At 44.7% G+C, this 21,589-nt stretch overlaps 1 protein-coding gene and 1 long non-coding RNA gene across 2 annotated transcripts in view; one reads left to right on the top strand and one right to left on the bottom strand.

Moving 5' to 3' along the window:
• Positions 1–21,589, top strand: part of EPHB1 (EPH receptor B1) — a 456,002-nt gene that overhangs the window by 414,495 nt on the left and 19,918 nt on the right. The window lies entirely within an intron of this gene.
• LOC145539859 (uncharacterized) lies at positions 13,376–17,991 on the bottom strand. The gene is made up of 3 exons (XR_014078007.1): positions 17,806–17,991; positions 17,023–17,097; positions 13,376–15,109 (listed from the first exon to the last, which is right to left on the bottom strand). It is a non-coding gene; the product is annotated as an uncharacterized LOC145539859 (long non-coding RNA).

The following is a 21,589-nucleotide window of genomic DNA, read 5'->3' as shown; positions in this document are numbered from 1 at the left end:
ATAGCTATTAAAGTTTTCTAGTTTTTCCTACCAGGCCCTCAGCCTTCATCTCTTATTCTGTCTTAATTCTCTACCATGCTTCCCCCCAGGTCTTCCTTCTCCGTTTTAAATTGCTATTTCTAGCCCCAGGAGCATTTCCTTCCCATCAGGCTCCTGGTATAATGAACAGATAGAATTGCTCCTTTGTGCTCTTATGATTGAAATAAGCCCACTAAAACAGGGAGGAGTTCTGAACTGCTCCTAACATTCCAGAGAGACAGATCAATGAGCTTAGCTGGGCTCTAACACCTGTACAATTTACACCACTTTCCTTTTGGCAGGTATGTGTCTGAATGCTGTTATGGGTATTCAAAATAACATTTCCATGTGTCTTAGTTTGTTCAAGCAGCTAGAACAAAATATCATAGACTAGGTGGCTTACACATTAAACATTTATTTCTCACAGTTTTGGAGAAACTGGAGGCTGGGAAGTCCAAGATCAAGATGCTGGCAAATTTAGTTCCTGACAAGAGCCCTCTTATTGGCTTGCAGCTGGCAGCCTTCTTGCTCTATGCTCACATGGCAGAGAGAGTCAGAGGCAGAGAAAGAGACAGAGAAAGCAAGCAGCTCTGGTCTCTCTTCCTCTTCCTATAAGGACACTAATCCCACCATGGGCTCTCCACCCTTATGACCTCCTCTAGACCCAATTACCTCCCAAAGGCCCCACCTCCAAATACCATGACATTGGAGGTTATGTGATAAATATAAATATGAATTCATATGAATTTGGGGAGGACATGTACATTTAGTCCATGACACCATGCTTGAGTTACAGACCCAGACTCAATGTTTGACTTCACAGGTCACATACTAATAGAATAAAAAGGCACTCATATCAGGGAAAGTGCCACATCTTTGGTTAACTCTTTGCATTTGGGGCTCACAAACACAACTCACAAACCTGACCTTCACCCTTTCTCAGCCCACACTGGTAGACAGCACCCTCACAGGGTTCCATGGACCCTCTCTGTGTAGCAGCTTTCTGCTGGGTAAGTCAAAAGCTCTGCTCCAGCATGCCTGGCTTTCTTTGCTGATCAGTAGGAAGAGGCCCCATCCGGTCCCTTTGTGAGCAGAATCTTCGCTCCTTAGTATTCAGCCAGGTTCCTTCTGCTAAAGCAGTGTCAACTTTCCCATCCTTCAGAGCCCCAGGCTATCTCTCTAGGAAGTCTCGGGCCCTGCCCGCGGCTTCCCTCAATGCTGCTCCCTGCAGGCCTCCCTGTTTTATGTGATGTGCACTCTGTCTTCAAGGTGCCTCTGATCTTCCCAAGCCCCTTCCCCTTTGCTCTGCCTGCCTCTCAGCCTTCTTGTCTCAGCTCCTGCTCCCAGTGTGTTTCTGGTATTTCTGCTTTTCTGAGGCTCCCTTCTGTCCAAGCCGGCCTGTGCCTCCCTCCTTCTGGCTTTCTCTGTTCAAATGTCAGCTTCCGTTCCTTGCCTACTCTGTCCCTCTCTGTGAACCTCAAACAGAGCTGCTTCTTGGGCATCTGCCCTTCCTGGCAGGAAGCAGAATCCATCTTCTCAGGTGATCAGCCAGCTGACCTCCGGGCTACCCAGCTTTCCCTCACATGCTGCACTCCCTACTGCCACCCCTGCTTTCCATGAAGATGAGCTCTGGGATGGCTCAGCTGGGCCCCTTCCTCTAGAATCTGCTCCATCTGTGTCAGACACAGTGCCCCCCCCCCAGGGGGCACCGGATATGGAGGGTCCACCCTCCCTGTGGGACAAGCATCAGTCTGTCCCCCGAAGCCATCTCTGGAGCACTTGGCCCCAGGGCCCTTCCTGAATCTGCTCCACATGTGATCTGCAGAGGCCCTTGTTCTCTGTGATGAATTTCAGTCACCCATCACCATGGAGGCAGGACCCTTGTCTTGTCTTCGCCCATTATTCCCATGACTTATCGCCTCAGCTACAGCCTGCATCCTCACTGTGTTTCCAGGAGACAGCATCCATTCTAGCCACGATCGATTCCCGCTGAAGTCTCTAGGGCTCTCCTTTCACAAAAAAATTGGCCTTTATTCCATGATATGCTGCCCATGTCTTCAGGAATGTGGGCTGGGAAGGTGGCAAAAAGATCTCTCTAGAACTGTCTCCCACTCTGGGGTGGCAAAATGGTTCTTTTAACATGGTGGGAATATGCAGGATTTGGATTCAAACTATGCTTTGACTTCCCCGGTGGCTCAGACAGTAAAGAATCTGCCAGCAATGCAGGAGACTCAGGTTCAGTCCCTGGGTTGGGAAGATCCCCTGGAGAAGGGAATGGCAACCAAGTCCACTATTCTTGCCTGGAGGATTCCATGGACAGAGGAGCCTGGCAAGCTACAGTCCATGGGGTCATAAAGAGTTGGACATGACTGAGCGACTAACACTATGCCCTATAAATTTAGCCTTTGGTCTCCTCGTCCCTAAGACAGAATTTGTAAGAATTATAAGATTCATAAAACTCCCTGTGATAAACTGGAAACAACCCCTAATGCAAGTCCTGCCCTGGTCACAGCGTCTGCAATAATTGTGGGCAACTGCCACCACTGCTTTCCAGGCTCTCAGAATCCATACCCCACAGAAAGATACCCAGCTACACATTGTCAAGGCTGACTCGTAAAAAAGATTGTGACTTTCCCTCTTCTGAGCCACTCCAAAACAGAAAACTAGAGCAGAGAGCTTCCAGAAACCCAGGAAAAGCTGATATTCAAAAGGAAAACTGAGGGCCCTCGTGACAGGATCGGCATGGAAGAATTTTGAAAGATTTCACCTTCCAAGGCAGGGGGTGCAGCCTCATGGCCAAAAGAATCAAAACATAAAACAGAAGCAATATTGTAATTTCAATAAAAACTTTAAAAATGGTCCACATCAAAAAAAAAAAAAAACCCAAAAACATGGTTCTCACACTTCCCTGTGCCCCAGAATGCCCCAGAGGGCTAGGAAAGCATAGATTTCTGGGTCCCACACTCAGAATTTCTGATCAGTGGGCCTGAGACAGGGCTCAGGAATATGCATTTCATACAAGAACCAGATAATGCTGATACCACTAGTGCTGGACCACACTTTTAGAATGTCTGCATTGAAACTGTTTGAGGAAGCATAAATTTTCCCAAAAACCTACGTTGCAAGACATGTCAGTTATTTTTCAAAAATCAAAGTAAATCTGATACTGAGTTCCTATCCAATTAAACTAGAAAAGAAAATGTGTTTTCAGTCATCCTAGACCTCTTCCTCTCTCCCCAAGCCCCGGGGAATATGCAGGTCCTGGGGCCACCCTTGGGCACTGTGTCTTTGCAGGGACTGGAGCCCCCCTGCCTTAGTCCAGCAACACCTGTGTCTGAGAAGGCAGAGAGGACACCGCACCTGTGAGTGTCCCCACCATAGAGTCCCACACCAGCATATGCCTCCAGGTCTCAGCACCCCTAATCTGACCCTGCTACTTTGCTCCCCCTAATAACCCATTTCCCAGATCTGAACGCCTCACCCCTGCCCCATTCATCAGCTCTCTTTTGGGTGGGGGTGGGGGTGAGAATCGGAACTGATAAATCAGTCCTTAAGATCCTGAGGTTGGTTTTTAGGGGTTGGAGACAGGCTGATGATCACCCTCAGCTTTGAGATTCTTCTATGCCATAGCACCAAACTTACACAAATTAACACCTCCATCATTTTCATTGACATGGTTACTGGCCAGCCACTGAAGTTCAGCACACAGAGGTTTTGTACATTGCGCTTGTTTAGCCTCCATCTTCTTTAAGTCAATAAGCGCTTAAGGAAGGGAAGTTGTCTTGGGTGCCTGAGGGGCATGTCTGAGATGGAGAGTCTTTTTTCTTTAGGAACCTGCTTGGGAGACTTTCAAAGAGGGAATCGACAGAGAAAATCAATGGAAGGGTCAGAGCCTCAGCCTTAGAGGCCCTCCCCCTTCCCCATGCCAGGTCCTAAGCCCACCCTGCACAGGAGAAGCGGGTACCACAAACAGTCTGAGACCGCCTTGGCTTGGGCACACTCTGGAGGAGTGGAAGACCTGTATCACTGTCCTTGAACCAGCAGGGGACTGAGGGGAAATCTGGGAGCACAGCCGTCTTCTGTCCAGGCTGCCCAGACTTTCACTTCACCAGGAGCCAGTGGTGCAATCTCTAGCCCTCATGGGTGACAAATGGTTAGGGGGATTCTAGGTGAAGATAGGAAGACTGTGTGAACTTTTTTTTAAATTAATTTTTATTGGAATATAGTTGCTTTACAATGTTGTGTCAATTTCCATTGTATAGTAAAGTGAATCAGCTATACATATGCATATATCCCATCTTTTTTTGGTTTACTTCCTGTGTAGAACCCCACAGAGCACTGAGTAAAGTTGCTTGTGCTATACAGTAGGTTCTCAGGAGTTTATATTTTATATATAGTATCAATGTGCATGCTAAGTCACTTCAGTCATGTCTGACTCTTTATGACCCTATGGACCATACCCTGTCAGACTTCTCTGTCCATGGGATTCTCCAAGCAAGAATACTGGAATGGGTTGGCATACCCTCCTCCAGGTGATCTTCCTGACCCAGGAATTGAACCCACATCTCTTATGTCTTCTGCATTGGCAGGCAGGTTCTTTATCACTCAGCACCACCTGGGATCCCCATAGTATCAATAGTGTTGTTGTTGTTCAGTCACCAAGTTGACTCCTAGTGACCCCATGGACAGTAGTATGCCTGGCTTCCCTGTCACTCACCATCTCCTGGAGCTTGTCCAAGTTCACGTCCATTGAGTCAGTGATGCTATCCAAACAGCTCATCTTATATCACCCTCTTCTCCTTTGGCCTTCAATCTTTCCCAGGATCAGGGTCTTTTCCATTGAGTTGGCTTTTCATATCAGGTGGCCAAAGTGTTGGAGCTTCAGCTTCAGCATCAGTCCTTCCAATGAGTATTCAGGGTTGATTTCCTTTAGGATTGACTAGCTTGCTCTCCTTGATGTCCAAATGACTCTCAAGAGGCTTCTGCAGTACCACAGTTTGAAAGCATCAGTTCTTTGTGCTCTGCCTTCTTTAGGGTCCAGCTGTCACATCTGTGCATGATTGCTGGAAAGACCATAGCTTTGACTATATGGACTTTTGTTGGCAAAGTGATATCTTTGCTTTTTAACACACTGTCTAGGTTTGTCATACCTTCCCTTCTAAGAAGCAATCGTCTTCTAATTTCTTGGCAGCAGTCACCATTCACAGTGCTTTTATACCCAAGAAGAGGAAATCTGTCACTGCTTCCACCTTTTCTCCTTCTATTTGCCATGAAGTGATGGGAATCCCAATGCCATGATCTTAGTTTTTTAACATTGAGTTTTAATCCAGCTTTTTCACTTTTGTCTTTAGTTCCTCTTCACTTTCTGTCATTAGAGTGGTATCATCTGCATATCTGAGGTTGTTGATATTTCTCCCGGCAATCTTGATTCCAGCTTGTAACTCATCCAGCCCAGCATTTCACATGATGTACACTGCATATAAGTTAAATAAACAGGATGACAATATACAGCCTTGTCATACTCCTTTCTCACTTTTGAGCCAGTCCATTGTTCCATATAAAGTTCTAATTGTTGCTTCTTGACCTGTATACAGATTTCTCAGGAAACAGGTAAGATGATCTGATATTCCCATCTGTTTAAGAGTTTCCACAGTTTGTTATGATCCACATAGTCAAAGGCTTAGAGCAGTCAATGAAACAGAAGTAGATGTTTTTTTCTGGAATTCCCTTGCTTTCTGTTTTCTCAATAGTGTGTATGAATATATATATGAATTTGTTTTAAAGCCTGTGGTGAGTGACTTGCACCAGCATCATACACATTGTGTGGACAGGCACATGCACATACACAGGCATAGTGCAATATACACACATAGATACCTTAGCACAATCAAAGACACAGAGGAACACACAGGCACCCAGGGCTACCTTGAGGCAGACAGGCAGACACAAACCCTCCCAGCTGCTGTGGGCCAAGGGCTAGGCTGTTCCTTTCCTTACCACTGAGAAGTGAGTGATACTGCTAAAGCATTCTATTTTGTTTGGGGGTTATTTTGTTTGTTTTGTTTTTTATATAGTGTACTTAATACTTAAAAGATGCTAGAAAGCAGAAAATTACCTCAGAGACAGTCACTCCTTCCAGGCTTCAGGAGAGAGCCCCTCTATCTGCACTCTGCGGTTTCTCATTCAGACGTTGCCAGTAAGAAGGTGGCCCCTCTGCCTAATGTTTGGGGTTCAGGCTAGGAACTCAGTCCCTCTGAATGAGGAAGGTGTGCTGGCTTTCTGTGCAGTGACATCAGGTCCAGTTTCACTTCTCCTCACTCTTCTTGGCAGTTTTTGGATTTAAATCGTACTTCTCCTCCTGGTCTGATCCCGGGCTTCCCTCGGGAGGCCGTTTTCAGATTATGATTTCTTGCTCTTCTTTCAATCATTGAACTTGGGTAACAGGTTCTCTCTTGGGTGGATAACAAAGTGCAGAAGAACAAAGACGAGGAAGGAAAAGAGGGGAACCCCTCTAATTGCAGCCAGAATAAAACTGAATCACGGTCCCCTGGACTTTCCCCAGTTGCATTAATTAAGCTGAGGGTTGAATCGTTCAAACGCTGCCTCCATAGCCCCTGCTCTGCCACTGACATCACTCTTCCAGCAGCAACCCTGCCCCTGCTCCACCGCGATCTCTCCCAGGATCACTTTGTCACCAGATGCTCAGTTAGGGATATTAGGCCCTGACTGAAATGCCCTTTTGAAAAAGACTCAGCATAATTATTATTAGTAAGGCCAGTGTATTATTAGCATGAGTGGAATCAGGATGGGATTTCAGAGCCTGAGCCAGCTCGGACCCTGGGGAGTGGAGCGAGGCCCAGGGCGGGTTTCTTGGCCAGCGCTTCTCTCTGTTCTAAGCCTGATGTATGGGTTCCGCCAGGCAAAGCCCTCCTCCCTGTGTGCCTGTCATCACGCAGGAGGGGCCGGCCACCTGCAGGAAAGTGCCTCCACCAGTCATTCTCAGCAAACACATATTAAGCACCTACTGTGTACAAAATACAGCAATGAAAAAGAACAGATGCTTCCTGAGCTCCTTGAATTTCCTTCCTAGCAAAAAAGATGGACATTAAACAACAAATGCAATTAACCATGTAATTACAGTTGTTGCGTGCTATAATTACAATTGTTAGGTACCATGGTGAAACAGATATCAAGCATGTGTTACATATTCTGAGGAAGGAATGTCTGGGCTGAAACTCAGAGGTGGAAAAGCATTCATTAGGGAAAGAGTGAAGCCAGGGCCCCATGAGGACCATCCCAGCAAGGACAGGGTGTGGAGGGGAGGAGAGTGCTGGGAAAGCTGGTGCACAGCACAGATGGGGGAGAATCAGCTGTCCAGGAGGAAAAACTTTCAAAAGGGATGGTGCAGGAATGGTGAGGAGAGGTGAGTCAGCTTCATGGGGTAGGACCGTGAGCAACCCAAGTGGGGTCCCAGTAGCTTTGCTCCACCCTTTGTGCTCTAGGGGTTGGACTGGGGGTAGGAAGAGAGGAGAAGCCGTAAATGAGACCCTGACCCAGACCCTCAGGGAGTAGGCTGGGGGCCACTATGCAGAAATGAAGGCTTGAAACCTGAGGGCGCCTGGATTAAAGCACACCCAGCAGAGGGCGAAGAGCCAGAATTTCACCTTCTCAGCTGAAGCCCCAAAGAGTGAGTCAAGAAGTCAATGAAGCTTTCAATCAAGGATCATTGATTCCTTGCAAGAGCCAAGGACCTCTGCTAGGGAAGGGGAATAAACGTTATTTATATTTAAAATGTTGATTGGCAGTAGTATCTGTAAATCAGTCACCAAGATATAAGCTTACTTTCCTGATTGGATGCTTAGTAAATACAAGTTGGAGCCATGGCTTAGAGAAAAGAGAGATGGCTTTCAGCTGAGATGAGAGAAGGGGTGGAGTAAGTTTCTGGATGAGTTAGAGGCAAACTCAGCAGTAAAACTGGGCACATAAAAGGTACTCAGTGACTGTTTACAGGATGGATGGATGAAAGAATGGATAGACTGGAGGATGGATGAATGGATGGGTAAATGAATAAGGTTACCAGGGCTCACAGGTTGAGGATTTTCCAAAAAGGGGAACAGATCAGAATGGAAGAGGTCAGAAAGTAATGTGTGCATTAGTGTGCTCCTAACTTGTAAACAGGCTGGTTTTGGGAAGAGGGTGTGCAGGCCAGTAAAATCATGGCATGCTAGCCCTGCAAGGGCCCTGTTATTTGTTGCTTCTATTCCCCCGAAAGAAGTTACATTGAAGTTCTAACCTCAGTACCAATGAGGGTGACCTTATTTGGAAATAGGGTCTTTGCAGATATAATCAAGTTAAGATGGGATGGATTAAGGTGGGCCCTAAATCCAGTGACCTGTGTCCTTTTAAGAAGGAGGTTCTGGAGTCTTTGCAATCTCCCTCTAGTTCTGCAGGCCTCCTCTGTGTCATTAGAGAAGTTGGTACTGGGGACAGGGAGGTACTTGCTCCCAGTTTAGTAGGGCATTTAGGACCTGAGAGGGCTTGATTCATGAGCCCTGCCCAGGGCAGAGTCTCCTCACAGAGAGGCATCTGGGACTAGCGAATCTCTAGAAGGCAAGTTGTTTATCCAAGAGAGGAAAACCAGGCCCTTCCATCCAGCCCTCTGAGAGCACATGGAAACAAGAGTGATTTTCTCAAGACCCCAGTCACTCAAAACCAGCCCTATCAAGGCTGAGCATATTACAACACCTCCTCTGGGAAAGCTGAATTTAAAAATCTGAAGGCAGCCAAGGAGCTCTCTTCCAGAGTAGCTTATAGATCCAGAGGTAAAAGAAAGAGTGAGTCAGAGTGTAAGCAAGAGAGGAAGTGAGAGCAAAGTGAGAAAGGGAAAGAGCAGACAGAGAGCTGATCACAGGTCACTTGGCTGCCTCATCCTGCGTATACTCTAGCTCCAGGGGAATATGTGGGGAGGATTTTAGAGGGAAGATTTTATTTTAATCCTCCCACAAAAGCATTCAAGGAAACCCTTTTCCTGTGAGAAAGTGAGAGAGTACAAAATGGGAAAAGAAGACTCTGGTGAAAAGATCCGTGGAGACTTCTGCTAATACTGCTCACTTAGAGAACACATGCCATCTGGGTGTTTGATAAAAAGGAGGGAAAAGGCATCAAGAAAAGTTCAAAGCCCATGGATTCAGCTTGTGAATTACAAGCTGCTTGCCTCTCCTCCTGGCCAGCTCTTTCTTTCTTGGAGGTAGATTTTTTTTTTTTTTCTTGGTCAGCAGTGACTGGCTTTTCAAAGTAACCTGTCAGATCTTCATTCCTTTCTTCTCTTGTTGGCCAAGGAATTGAGCAGTTGGGAGAGGTGAGAGGAGGTGACCCAAGTGACAAGAGCAAAGCTGACCTTCTATTCATTAACCTTCTGAGAGTTTTCTATTAAAATGCAAAGCCTCAGCCCAGTTCTGCCTGGGCCTGACCCAGCAGCTTCACATCTTGCTATTCCATGCCAGATGGGACAAGATACTTGCCTTGTTGGCACACATCTTTTTACTTCTTGACTATTAGAGGTGTATGTTTTGAGAACATGCCCCAGGGCTCTGGCCCATGACTTAGCCAGGAGTGGCCATGGGGCCTTGACTTTGGGCACCATCATTTTTTTTTTTTTTAACTTCTTTGGAAGAGAATTTTGCACACTAGCAGGATGTCTCCCAGTGGCTCCGTGGTAAAAAATAAAATCCTTCTGCCAGTGCAGGAGATGCAGGTTTGATCCCTGGGTTGGGAAGATCCCTTGGAAAAGGAAATGGCAACCCACTCCAGTATTCTTGACTGGGAAATCCCATGGACAGAGAAGCCTGGCAGGCCACAGTTCATGGGGTTGCAAAGAGTCAGACATGACTGAGCAACTGAGCATATACAAGGATGGTAGAGGATGGCAGAAAATCCAGGAAGGCTCCATCCTCCATTGCCCAGCAGTGTGAGTTCATATGCTTTTAAACCAACATCACTGATAAAATAATATGAAATGGCTTTGTAGTTAGATATTCTACCTGGAGAAATTAGAAGGGCAGAGATTTGGCCAGGAAACACTGGGACAGGAGTGGACGGAATGGGGTGAAAGGTGGGAGCAAAAGCCTGGGCAAGGGGAGGGGCTGGTTCCTTAGTATCACTTTAAGGGAGCTTATGTTCCTCCTAAATTACTTGTTATTACACACGCTATGGTTCTATTATTCTAAAATAATGATTACTTTTCTACAATAGTTCTCAGTATTAGAATATTATTTTAGTAAATTAGAATATGTCATCATTTGAAATCCATTACTCAGTTTTTTTTGTTGTTTATTTGTATTGGCTTTTGATATGCATTATTCTACCAGTAATCATTATCTTCAATGACACACACACTAAAATCATTTTTTCCTTGCTTTATTTTTCAATGTTTTCGTCACATTTCAAAACATGTAGCATAACTCGGTCCAATAGCTCTAATGACAAACAGTTCAAAGCATAGAACTTCACAGTAGATAATTCTGAAAGGTGATCCCCTCAGCATTTATAAGAACAAGGCTGAATTTTTATCCAGAAAACATGGTGAGTCCTGGCCAAATTATTAACTTATGGTAAAAGTCACTTTACCTCTCTGAGGCTCTGTTATTTGTCAGATGGGAATAGGATGTTGTACTCTGTCTATATCACATGACTATTGATTGTAGAGATCAAAGGAAAAATATTGTACTGAAAGTGCTTTAATAAATTTCTAAAGTCCTGTAAAATGTAACGAAATACAAATTACTATAAAAGTTGATGAAATAGAATCAATTATTCTGAATCTTAGTGAAATATTTTTACATGATTTGGGGAGAAAATCTGTTCCAATAAAGTTAAATTCAGTTAATAATGCAAATGGTGGGATCCTTGCATTAAAATCTGACTGATGTAATATAAAGAGTACAAACTTGGATGGCAATGAGACTGAAGTACAAATCCAGGATCTCCTACTAATATATTATGTAAACCAGGTGAGATTTTTACTTCATGAACCTCAGTTTTCTAATCTATAGAATAAGGATAAGAACCTACTTCTAATAAGGTATGACTGTGAAAATCATACGGTTTTAAATATACCAAGTGTCTAGCAGAGTACCCAGTGGATCCTTGATAAATGTTCATTTGCTCTCACCTCCTCTGAGATTCCTCATAAAAACAGGAATGGAGATATAGCTGTTCTCTTATAGCATCTGTTTCTTCAGTGCAAACTCTCTCAATATGTGGTTGGTTAATGGGGGAATGATGTCAGTATAATGGCTCTCATATGAGCCTTTCCTGGGATACTCATGTCGTAAAGCAATGAGGGGCAAGGTTTCTTAAAATTAAACAGAAAACTTTAGCATCATAAGAAGACCTTAAGAAAAAAGTTGAAATTAACAGAAAAGCCTTTCTGTAGTGCAAGTAGTGGCTGGTTTAGTAGTTTCTAGAACCACTGTATTTTCTACTCCGCTACCTGATAAAGCTGAGACAAAAAAATGAGGAGACTGGAAGAATATCCTTTATGTTAAATTATAATATTTTGGATAAATAAGTCTATACTGTGTGTCAGATTTTTAATTTTAATGAAACTGATCTCTGTGGAATGGGAATGCCTCCCAGGACCTATATCTCCAAGGAAGAAGCACAAAATCCAGGATTTTGATTGCAAAGGATCAACTGACTGATACACTGGTGCAAATGCAGGTTTTAATTTACCTGTTTGCTATTTTTACTAGGACTGTTGTTTTTTTGTTACACTTTGAGTGGTCTTCTCCAAATGCAATTTTTTTCCCATAGTCTCTTTTGTTTTATTGTATAATTTTGCAGTGTAAGGTTTTTTCAAAAAATATATAGGGTATTATAGCAAAAAAAAAGCCTGTATTAAGATATTAGAGTCCATTCAGTCACCTACAAGAAGCATACGCTTCATTTAGGCTTAATAAATAGTTGAACCATCACTAGGCCTAACCATCTGCAACAAATAATATTTTTACAATTCTTAATAAGATCAAAATTGAAGCAATTATGTTAGAATATACATGTGAATCAAAGGAAAGAAAAAAAATGTGAGTCACTAGAATGCCTTTCACGGAGAAGGAAATGGCAACCCACTCCAGTACTCTTGCCTGGAAAATCCTACAGACAGAGGAGCCTGGTAGGCTGCAGTCCATGGGTTCGCTAAGGGTTGGACACGACTTTGCGACTTCACTTTCACTTTTCACTTTCATGCAATGGAGAAGGAAATGGCAACCCATTCCAGTGTTCTTGCCTTGAGAATCCCAGGGACAGGGGAGCCTGGTGGGCTGCCGTCTGTGGGGTCGCACAGAGTCGGACACGACTGAAGTGACTTAGCAGAATGCCTTTCAACTCACATGGTCAATAATGTCAGCTATAGGAACTGAGTTGGGGCTCTGCCAGGGAGATGGGGAAACCTAGCCAGGTTTAGACTACCACCCAGCTTCAACCACACACCTACTCTATTCTGTTTTAGATTGAACTCTTACCAAGGTTTCCTTTCAGGTAAGGTATTGGCCGCTACAAGTACAGTACCTGAAGACTATAGATCATCCAATTTGATGACAATGGGTCATTTTATGTGTTCCATATTTTTATCCCAACAATCGTATCAATATTTTTTCAGGCCTGAAAGAAACCCTTCAGATCATGCCTGCTATCAGTCTTTAAGGAAAATTCAGGGAAGTTTTATTTTTTGGGAGCATCCAAGCTAGGATATTGTCCATGTTGTATTTTCTTTACTGCCTACATTTGAAGTCATGATAAAAATGCTTGAGGGCACTTGTCACTGGCTTCTCTGTAGGAACAACTACAAAAGGAAATGCCATTATTTGGTCAGAGAATTTCTTTAGATACCTGATCATTTGAAAAGGATATTTCAGAGAACTTTTTATTTGGCTAACTGCCCCCCACCACCAATTTGATGAAGACAGCTACACTATGGATAAGATTTTTAATTTTCTTCAAATCAGTCTCTATGAAGAGTGACTGCCTTCCAGGACCTGCAGTCCAGGGTCAGGGCTTAGTCCTCATATCTCTTCAGTCTCCTTCAATATGGAATATTTCCATTGTCTTTCTTTGTCTTTGATGACATTGACTTTTTTTTTTTTAAAGAGTACAGTCACTTTTGTTTTCATTAATAGAACATTATTCCTTTGAGTATTTCTGGTATTCATCACAATTAGATTCAGTTTCTACATTCTTGGCCACAGTCTCTGTAAGTGATGTGTGTCCTTCCTAAAGTATCACATCTCAAGATTCATCATGTCTGTGTGCCCCCTCACACTGGACTTACTGATTTGATCACCCAGTCAAGGTTTTCTCCAACTTCTCCAAAGTGTATTATTTACATGCAATGTATGTTACATATTTTTTTCTCTTTTAACTGATAAGCAGTCTGTGGGAAAACAGTGAGGCTATGAAAATACCCTGTTCTTCATCAAAATCCCCACTCTCTCTTCCTCAGCTTTAGCGTTTATTGATGACTTTTATCTGAACCAGTCTGTACTACCACAGCTGCAAAATTACCTTTTCCAACTCTAGCCACCAGGCCAGCACTTGTCATTGACAAAGGGAATATTTTCAATGCTAGTTCCATAACCCAATCAAATGTTCCTTTGTCATGCTTGGAAACTCAACCTAATAACATTCTGAAGATCACACTCTACGATTTTTGCCTGAGAACTTTTGGAATTCTTTGGCCAGAAACATTAACATTCTCATCTGTCCCCAGGTTACCAATTCCTGTTTTAGGCTATGACCTTTCAAAGGTGCCCACACTTTTGATCTACTTGATTTACTCGAGGGGAGGGTAGAAGAGGGGGGAAGCAGACAAACTCCAATCTGTCCCACAAATATGCTAGCTCATTAACTCCTGCTTCTCTGCCTCATGCCTACTTTGTTCCAGAGCTAGGATGAGCTCCCTCCCCCAACTCCACCCTGCCCTGTTCTGATCTTACCCATTCTTTGCCCCAGGTAGTAAAACCCAGCACTGGAGGGCCCAGAAATGTGAAAGTCTGAGAGGCCTCCAGAGATACTGAAATGTTTCCTACAGGATGTAGAACCACCGGGAAGCTGTCCACCAAGCCCAGATGAGCAGGCCCTGCTTACATGTGCAGAGGCCATAGGTCTTGGGAAGTTGCCAGAGTTTCTCTTGTCTTGTGGTTGAAGACTGTCTGCTGAACTTTTGGGGCTCCTACAAAACAGTGGGTTCCCAGGCCTCAGGAAACTATGGATCTAGTGGGAATAGGAATTGTTTTGGAGGGGCTCACAGTTTACCAGCTCCAAATAAAATGGGTTCCGAACTCTCTGAAGAGAAAGCCTTGGACTTCAGTTACAGAAATTTGAAACAGAATTGGCTTTGCAATTCCAGACAGAGTTTCAAGGCTCTGGTGAGATTAGGAAGGCCCCAAGTGACACTAAGTGCCACAGTGTGAAGGTCAAGTTCAGCTGGAGGTGCAGACACTGATGGGTTTCTCCTTCCTACTGTGAAGAACCCAGGTGGTCCCAAACCACCCAGCCCTGGGCTCCCATGGGCTCAAGCAGGATAGGCAGGGAGGCAGACCAGGGGTTTAGACCCAGCAAGTTGGAAGAAAGCTGAGCCTAGGAATGTGTGAGGCTCTCCAGGAGACAGTTTTCTAAGAAATGGGAAAACTATAAATGCTAAAGTAGATCAGAAAATAGAGAGATTAGTCAAGAGAAAGAACAGATAAGAAGCAAGCAACATTGACTAAAGTCTAAATCAGGCTGGGGTTCCAGCACACCCCAAGCAAGTTCTGTATGCAAGCCTAGTTGAGATAGCAGAATCCAAGGCCAAGAAAGAGCATGAGGTTGGGAACAACCGTGGGCAGCTCAGCCTACAGTCTAGCTCTCACCATGCTCGCAACACTGCTTCTACAGCCTATACCTGATTTCACATCAGTGCCCTCCTCCAGGCTGCTCAATGGCTCTTCAAAGCCTCTGCCACAGGCCTCGTGGTCTCACCCAGCCCTGCATTTGTCTCTCCCAGCAGCTGGCCTGGCTTCCTCGTTTACCTCAGCCTTCGTGTGCTGCTCAGTAACTGTGGAGTGAATTAAGAAATTAATTAATGAGCGACACACATGCTTCCTCGAGTTCTGAAATGCCAAGTAGGAGACTGGTCAGTGTTGAGCAGAGTAGAAACCCATAAACCCAAGGAATGAGATGGCTGTCCCAAGGCAGCTGGGCTCTTCACAGCAGGAGGAAGACACCCTTCAGTTCCTGCTGTTCCAACTCAGACTTGACCCTTCCCCCTGTGGCTTGTAGTAGTTGTTATCACAGGGCCCACTCATCAGACTTAATGCCTGTCCTCGCCCCCACTCCCTAGTCCCCACATCCAGGGAGGACTGACCAGAGCAGGCAGGAAGAAGGGCCTCATGGGTCCAACTTGAAACATCAGCTCATCTGAACAAAGGGACCCAAAGAGGTCCCTAGTAATGCTGTGTTTTTAAAATATTATGGTTTATTTTTCAAAGCAATGCTTAAAAAATAAAAATAAATAAATAAAATTGTGTTTAAAGTAAAAAGCGAAAGAGACTCTCCCTTCCCACTCTCTAGAAGTCACTGTCATGAATAGTTTGGTGTGTTTCCTTTCCAGCTTGTATGTGTGTGTGTGTTTATATTTTTTATGGTCTCAAAATAGTCTCAATATACAAACCAATCCATTCGTTGCCTTGCTTTGTCACTTGACACTGTATCATAGATACGAGCTTTTCCCTGCTTAGTACATTACTTCCTGCTTTTGGAAACCTGTTGCTGCTACCCCTGTAGATTTCTCAGATTCTTTCTCAGGCATCCTTTGTATGAATGAGCTGCAGAAATTAACAAACTCTCTTTGATGGCTATCTAGGCAGCTTCTGATGTATTATTTCAAACAGTGCTTCAGTGAATATTCTTATATAGATGACTCTGCACACTTGTATAGCTAGTTCTGTACAATTAACTTCAAGAAAAATAATTGCTGAGCCAAAGAATTTGCACATTTTTAATTTTTAATGTAATGTCAAACTTAAAGAAAAGTTCTAAGAATAATACAAATAATATCCATATAACCTCTGCCCAGATTTTTTACTTGTTCTTATCATTTCACCCCATTTCTTTATTATTTGCCTGCTCCCCACCAAAAAAAGGTTTTTTTTCTAAACTCTTGGAAGGCCTGCTGCAGATATCATGGCTTTTATTCCCATGAAGTATCCCACATGCTTCAGTATATATTTCTGTATTTCCTAAGAATAGGGATATTCGATTAATAACTGTAATAGTACAGTTGTCTATTTCAGTAATTTAACATGGATAAAGTACTTTTATTAAATCTACTGTCTGTATTCTAATACTGTTAACTTACCCCCAATGTCCTTTTTAGCACTTTTTCCTTCTAGTACAAGATCTAGTCCAGGATCAGATATTGCATTTCATTGTCATGTTGATAAAGTCTCTTTTAATCTGGAACACTTCTACAGCCTTTCTTTGTTTTTTATGATATTGTCATTGTTAAAGAATACTGCCCCTACTTTGAATAGAAGCTTCCTCTTCTGGGGTTTGTCTGATCTCTCCTCATGCTTAGAACTGGGCTATGGTTATGCATTACATAAATGATGGTGCGTCCTTCTCAGGGTACCACATTTGAGCACATGATGTTCAGCTGCCCCTCTTGGTGATGTCAAGAACTGCATATTTAAAATTTGGGTAGGAAAAAAGTTCACTTCCTAAAACTTTTTTGCCAGTGTATACTCCTGCCAGTTTGTGAGATTCCCCCCACCTCCCCATGCCCCTCCTTATGTGGGGACCACCACCAAACTTCTTCGTTTATGCCTAGTCAGTACATTGTGCTTATTAATGCTTTATTTGAAAAAGAAAGCAACACGAATTTTTTTTCTCATTTTACTTTGAGGTACGCTTTAGTATTCTTGTATCTCAACAAAGGCTCCCCAAACATCAAAAATGCAGTAGACTCACATGGTTTTTTGTAGGCCTACACTCACTGGGACTTGGACAGTCTAGAGATGATGATGAAGCTAGTGGCTCCGTGCTCTGTAAAAGTGAAACAGAAATGAGTTCTTTTTTTCCCTTTTTGAATAGAAAAAGATGATCCTGTCCTCCATATTCAGGGACATTTACCTCCATTTATCTTTCCTTCTTCTTTCTCATTATCTGCTATGAGGAAAAGGCAGCATGGGATTAGGATTTGAAGCCGTTTTCAAGTGCCCCCTCCACCTTCTATCAGGTGTGGACCCATGGCCCCATCCTCGCCTCCCCTGGTTCATGTAACTGATTAAGAAGGGACTCTGGAGGAGCTGGCCTCCCCGAATGGCCTTTGGGGCTGGCCCTGCCCTCCCTCACTGCTGCCAGAGAGGACAGGCGGCCTGGAGAACAGGCCTCCCGCCAGGAGGCAGGCAGAGCAGCCTCGCTCGCACATCTCACACGCTGCCAGCATCAGCCAGCAGCGCCTCGTACGCCCCTCTGAGATAATTAAGCATTATTATCCCTATTGGCAGGTGGAGACGGTAAGACAGAGTGGTTAAGTGACTTGGTTATAACTGCTGGGATTGTTTGAGGTAGAAGCCCTGCCAAGAAGGGAGGGCAGTTCAGAAGGCCACGGGAACTTCAGCTATTTAATGTGACTGATTATTTTAAAATAGCTGCTGGAGGGTAGGAACAGGAAGAGAGGCTAGAAGCGTGGCTAGTGGACATTGATGAGGCAGCATATTACCCTGTGAATAAGGAAAAGACCTAGTATACCTGTGAAAACGAGTTGCCACCGTCTGTCGATGCTTACAGAAGAGGAAGGAAAACATGGAAGGCCTTAGTCAGCTCAGTGAGGTTGAGGAACAAACCCCACCAGCTTCCCAGAGCAGGACAGAGGTCCCCAGGATGGCCGCGTAGATGGAGCAGCCACCCGACCTGCGGCCCCTCCTCTCACCGCTCACTGCCTGAGGCCTCGCCACGTTGCCATGGCAAGTGCTGCCTCGCCTCAGATCAGCAGGAAGCTCGCAGACAGAGGCAGGACTAGAAGGGGAGAAGTGTGGTTACCTGAAGGTCACAGGGGAGACCCTTGGGGCAAAGGTGGGGCACCATCACAGCCTGCTGACAGAGACCCGGTCCAGGGCAAGGCAAGCAGGTTGACTTGAAAAGGAGAGGAGAACTGTGGTCTTTGAGGGTGGGGCTGAGGCTGACCGGCAGCAGTGAAGCTGTGATGATGGCGGCTCCAGGAAAAAGCTCCGTTTCCTGCCCTGCGCACTGGATCAGCCCAGGAAGGGAAGGGTAGAGAGCAGGGTGACTGGCTAGCCTCCCCTTCAGCCCTGCTCATCCCTGGATGGAGGGCGAAGAGGCTCACTCTCCCACCCGACCCCCTTGGGGGCGGGGCTATTTTTGTTGCACAGCTGGGCAGACACATCCTTGCTCCGCAGGTCCTTGAGGGGTACCGGGTCCCTCCCTGGGTGACCAGCAGTCTGCCTCTGGGTAGGCACAGTGTGGAGAATCTAAAGCAGATTAGACCAGTTAATCCAAATGCTCTCTAGGGGCAGACTTTTTAGGAGCACTGATAGCAAGGCCCAGGCTTGGGGGTTGCACCAGGAGAAACCAAGCCCCACCATCCCTGCTGATTATCACTGCTGGACTCCCCGCAAAACCCTCCTCAGTGCTGAAGTGGTATTGTTCTCTGTCCCTCTACCACCCCTGCCCTTGCCCAGAGAGGGTACAGACAGCCTGCTTGTCCAATGAATGAAGGCAGCCAGTGAATTTTTAGCCCTTGTCTCTATACCCTTTCTTTTAAATTATAAACTCGAGAAATCTGTGATATATATATTTATCAACTAAATGCCCACATCTCAGCCATCAGGGGCTATTTTGGGAGTGGATAGTAAAAGACAGCTGTTTACCCTGACAGTATAGAACAGAGAAACATCGCCTGTATGGTTGAAAACAGGGTGTGTGTGTGTGTTTTCCAGCTGGGAAACGTCACCAAATGGCCTTTCTGTTCTTCACACATGAAACACACACTATCATCCGCATATTTTTAGTTAATTTATGTCCAAATAGGCCTTTCTCTCGCTGCTGGAAAATGATGTTTGGGCTGCAATTACCTTTCGCAGCATCTCACAGAAGGGTTTCAACGCTCACAAAGCTCAGGGGAGAGGCAGCCAGGACCCCACCGACTGTAAATCTCTCCATTTGTAGCTATTCAAATCACATATTTTATTACGAGTATGAAATACATTGTGTCATTCATTTCGGAGGAGCAGCTAATGCTTCAAGAAAAGCTTTGAAAAACATTCTATTTAGAAACAATTTTGTCTGCAGCCAACGCAGTGTGTCTTTTTGGGTTGTCTTTTCTCCCAGCCCTTTTCTCTGTTCTGTGTGCCGTTTGCATGACAAATAAGCCCATCCTTTCCAAAAGCTCACCTGTTCCGCAGCCGGTTTCCCACCTAAAGTTCTAATTCTCTGTATGTTGCATCATAATCCTTAGCATGGTAATAAATTACAATGTCACCATCAAGATTGTGGCTTCTGCAAAGAAATAAGCAGTGGGGCCAGATGAACTCTCTCAGAAGATGGAGAGATGGAGAGAGTGTTTTCATGCAAATTCCTGGCGTCCTGGGGAACTAGGAATGGCCTCTTTATAATATAGACTCAGTTGCAATCCAGCAGCCAGAAGCCATTTCCACTGGCTGTTAGAAGCCGGTAACGCTAAGAGAAAGATAACCTTTTCGGCATAAACTTCTTTTCCTTCTAGGCTGATATGGGTCTTATCTGGAGAAAAAATCACTTTGCTGATTAGGTTGGGAAAATGGGTCAGTGTACTTTCAGAGTGCTTTAAATAGAGACATTCATTCTAAAATACCTTCTTAATTTAACACTTAGAATTATGTCTTTGGGCACAATGCAGTGGGCAGGAACTGGAGAGCAGGAGAGCGTGTCCCATGGATGTACCCTGAGGGCAGGGACATCAGTGTCTGAAGTGTCTACTGAGGGCTGCAAGGAGCCCCTTCTGGACAGATACCTCATCAAGGCTGGTCAGCGACATGGTCAGGACAGTCCCTGTTGCTGGCAGTGTTCCACTTGCCACTCCAGAGAGCTGCTTGCTCTAGATGATGTAAACTTCATCCCAGTTAACCCTCTGTTTCACTTGGGCCTTAAAAATACGTACTGGAAACTTTGATGAAGCCAGCTCATTGCCCTTTCCCCCCACCATTTTAAGATCTTTCGAGGTTCCGTGCATTGAGACAAATACTTGCCATATACAGGCTACCATTCCCTCACTTGTGGCAGGCATCGCTTAGCAGTCATGGCACTTTTCCTTGCTGAATCCAGATGAAGCCTTAGAATCCTTCTCAACCCAGCTGTTAACAATGACCAGAGTTGGTATTTGAGATGAGACTTCACTCAATCCATGACTTATGCTTGATTGGTCTATGCTAGTGGTTCTTAAAGTGTAGGAGCCACATTGAAAATTTGTTAAAAATGTAAATTCTCAAAGCCAACCCCAGAGCTAATACATTCGAAAGTCCAGGTTAGGGCCGTGTGATATGTGTTTTAACAGGACTGATTCTGATGCATATTCAAATTTGAGAACCACGGCTGCAGACCAATGCGTGTGCTCAATGACCGCTCATTAGAATCACCTGAAGCATGTTAAAACTCACCAGTGCTTGGGCACCACTCCCAGAGATTCTGAAGAAATTGGATCACCCATTGTCATTTTAAAATAATAATAGTAAAGACCTTCCCCAGAGTGATCCCAGAAGCACACGCTAGGTTTACTGGGTATGTCAGGAAAAGATATTGACATGGCCTTCAGCTAATGCTATGTAATTAAGGTGCAGCTACCCAGGCCTGGGTCTGTGGACAGTGCTAGTAGAGTGAGGGTGGGTTCTCCCTTGGGCATATCACCATCATCATCAGAGCTGCCTTCTGACTGTGGTCCTCAGTACCACATCAGTGGAAGCACCAAGGATCTGTCCTTGAAGTCCCCACCCCACAGCGCTCATGTTGCTAGGCAAAGGGCAGTCCTTCAGGAAGTAGACTGATCAACAGCACTGAGGAGATATTACAGAAGGCCCTGTGGTTTATCTGCTGGGCTTCCACCTTAATGTTAGAAAGTTCCCTCACCCCCAAATCCCACTACCATCACCCCCTCCCCCCCAGTAGTAGCCCATGGTGGACCTGGGAATTTAACAGCAATTTTTTTAACTAGTGCCTGATAAAATGGCATATACTCAGTGTATCCATTTCCTTGGGCTGCTATAACAAAATACCACAAATTCAGTATTAAGAAGAGGTGGCAAGAATACACAGAACTATACAGAAAAGATCTTCATGACCTAGATAACCACAATGGTGTGATCACTCACCTAGAGCCAGACAACTGGGAATGCCAAGTCAAGTGGGCCTTAGGAAGCATCACTGTGAACAAAGCTAGTGGAGATGATGGAATTCCAGTTGAGCTATTTCAAATCCTGAAAGATGATGCTGTGAAAGTGTTGCACTCAATATGTCAGCAAATCTGGAAAACTCAGCAGTGGCC

This window comes from Giraffa tippelskirchi, chromosome 2 (genome assembly GCF_054371585.1).
Source record: "Giraffa tippelskirchi isolate mGirTip1 chromosome 2, T2T-mGirTip1v1.2.pri, whole genome shotgun sequence".
Classification (NCBI taxonomy): Eukaryota; Metazoa; Chordata; class Mammalia; order Artiodactyla; family Giraffidae; genus Giraffa; species Giraffa tippelskirchi.
The sequence above is the reverse complement of the archived record's forward strand: the minus strand, read 5'-3'. Positions and strand labels throughout refer to the sequence as shown.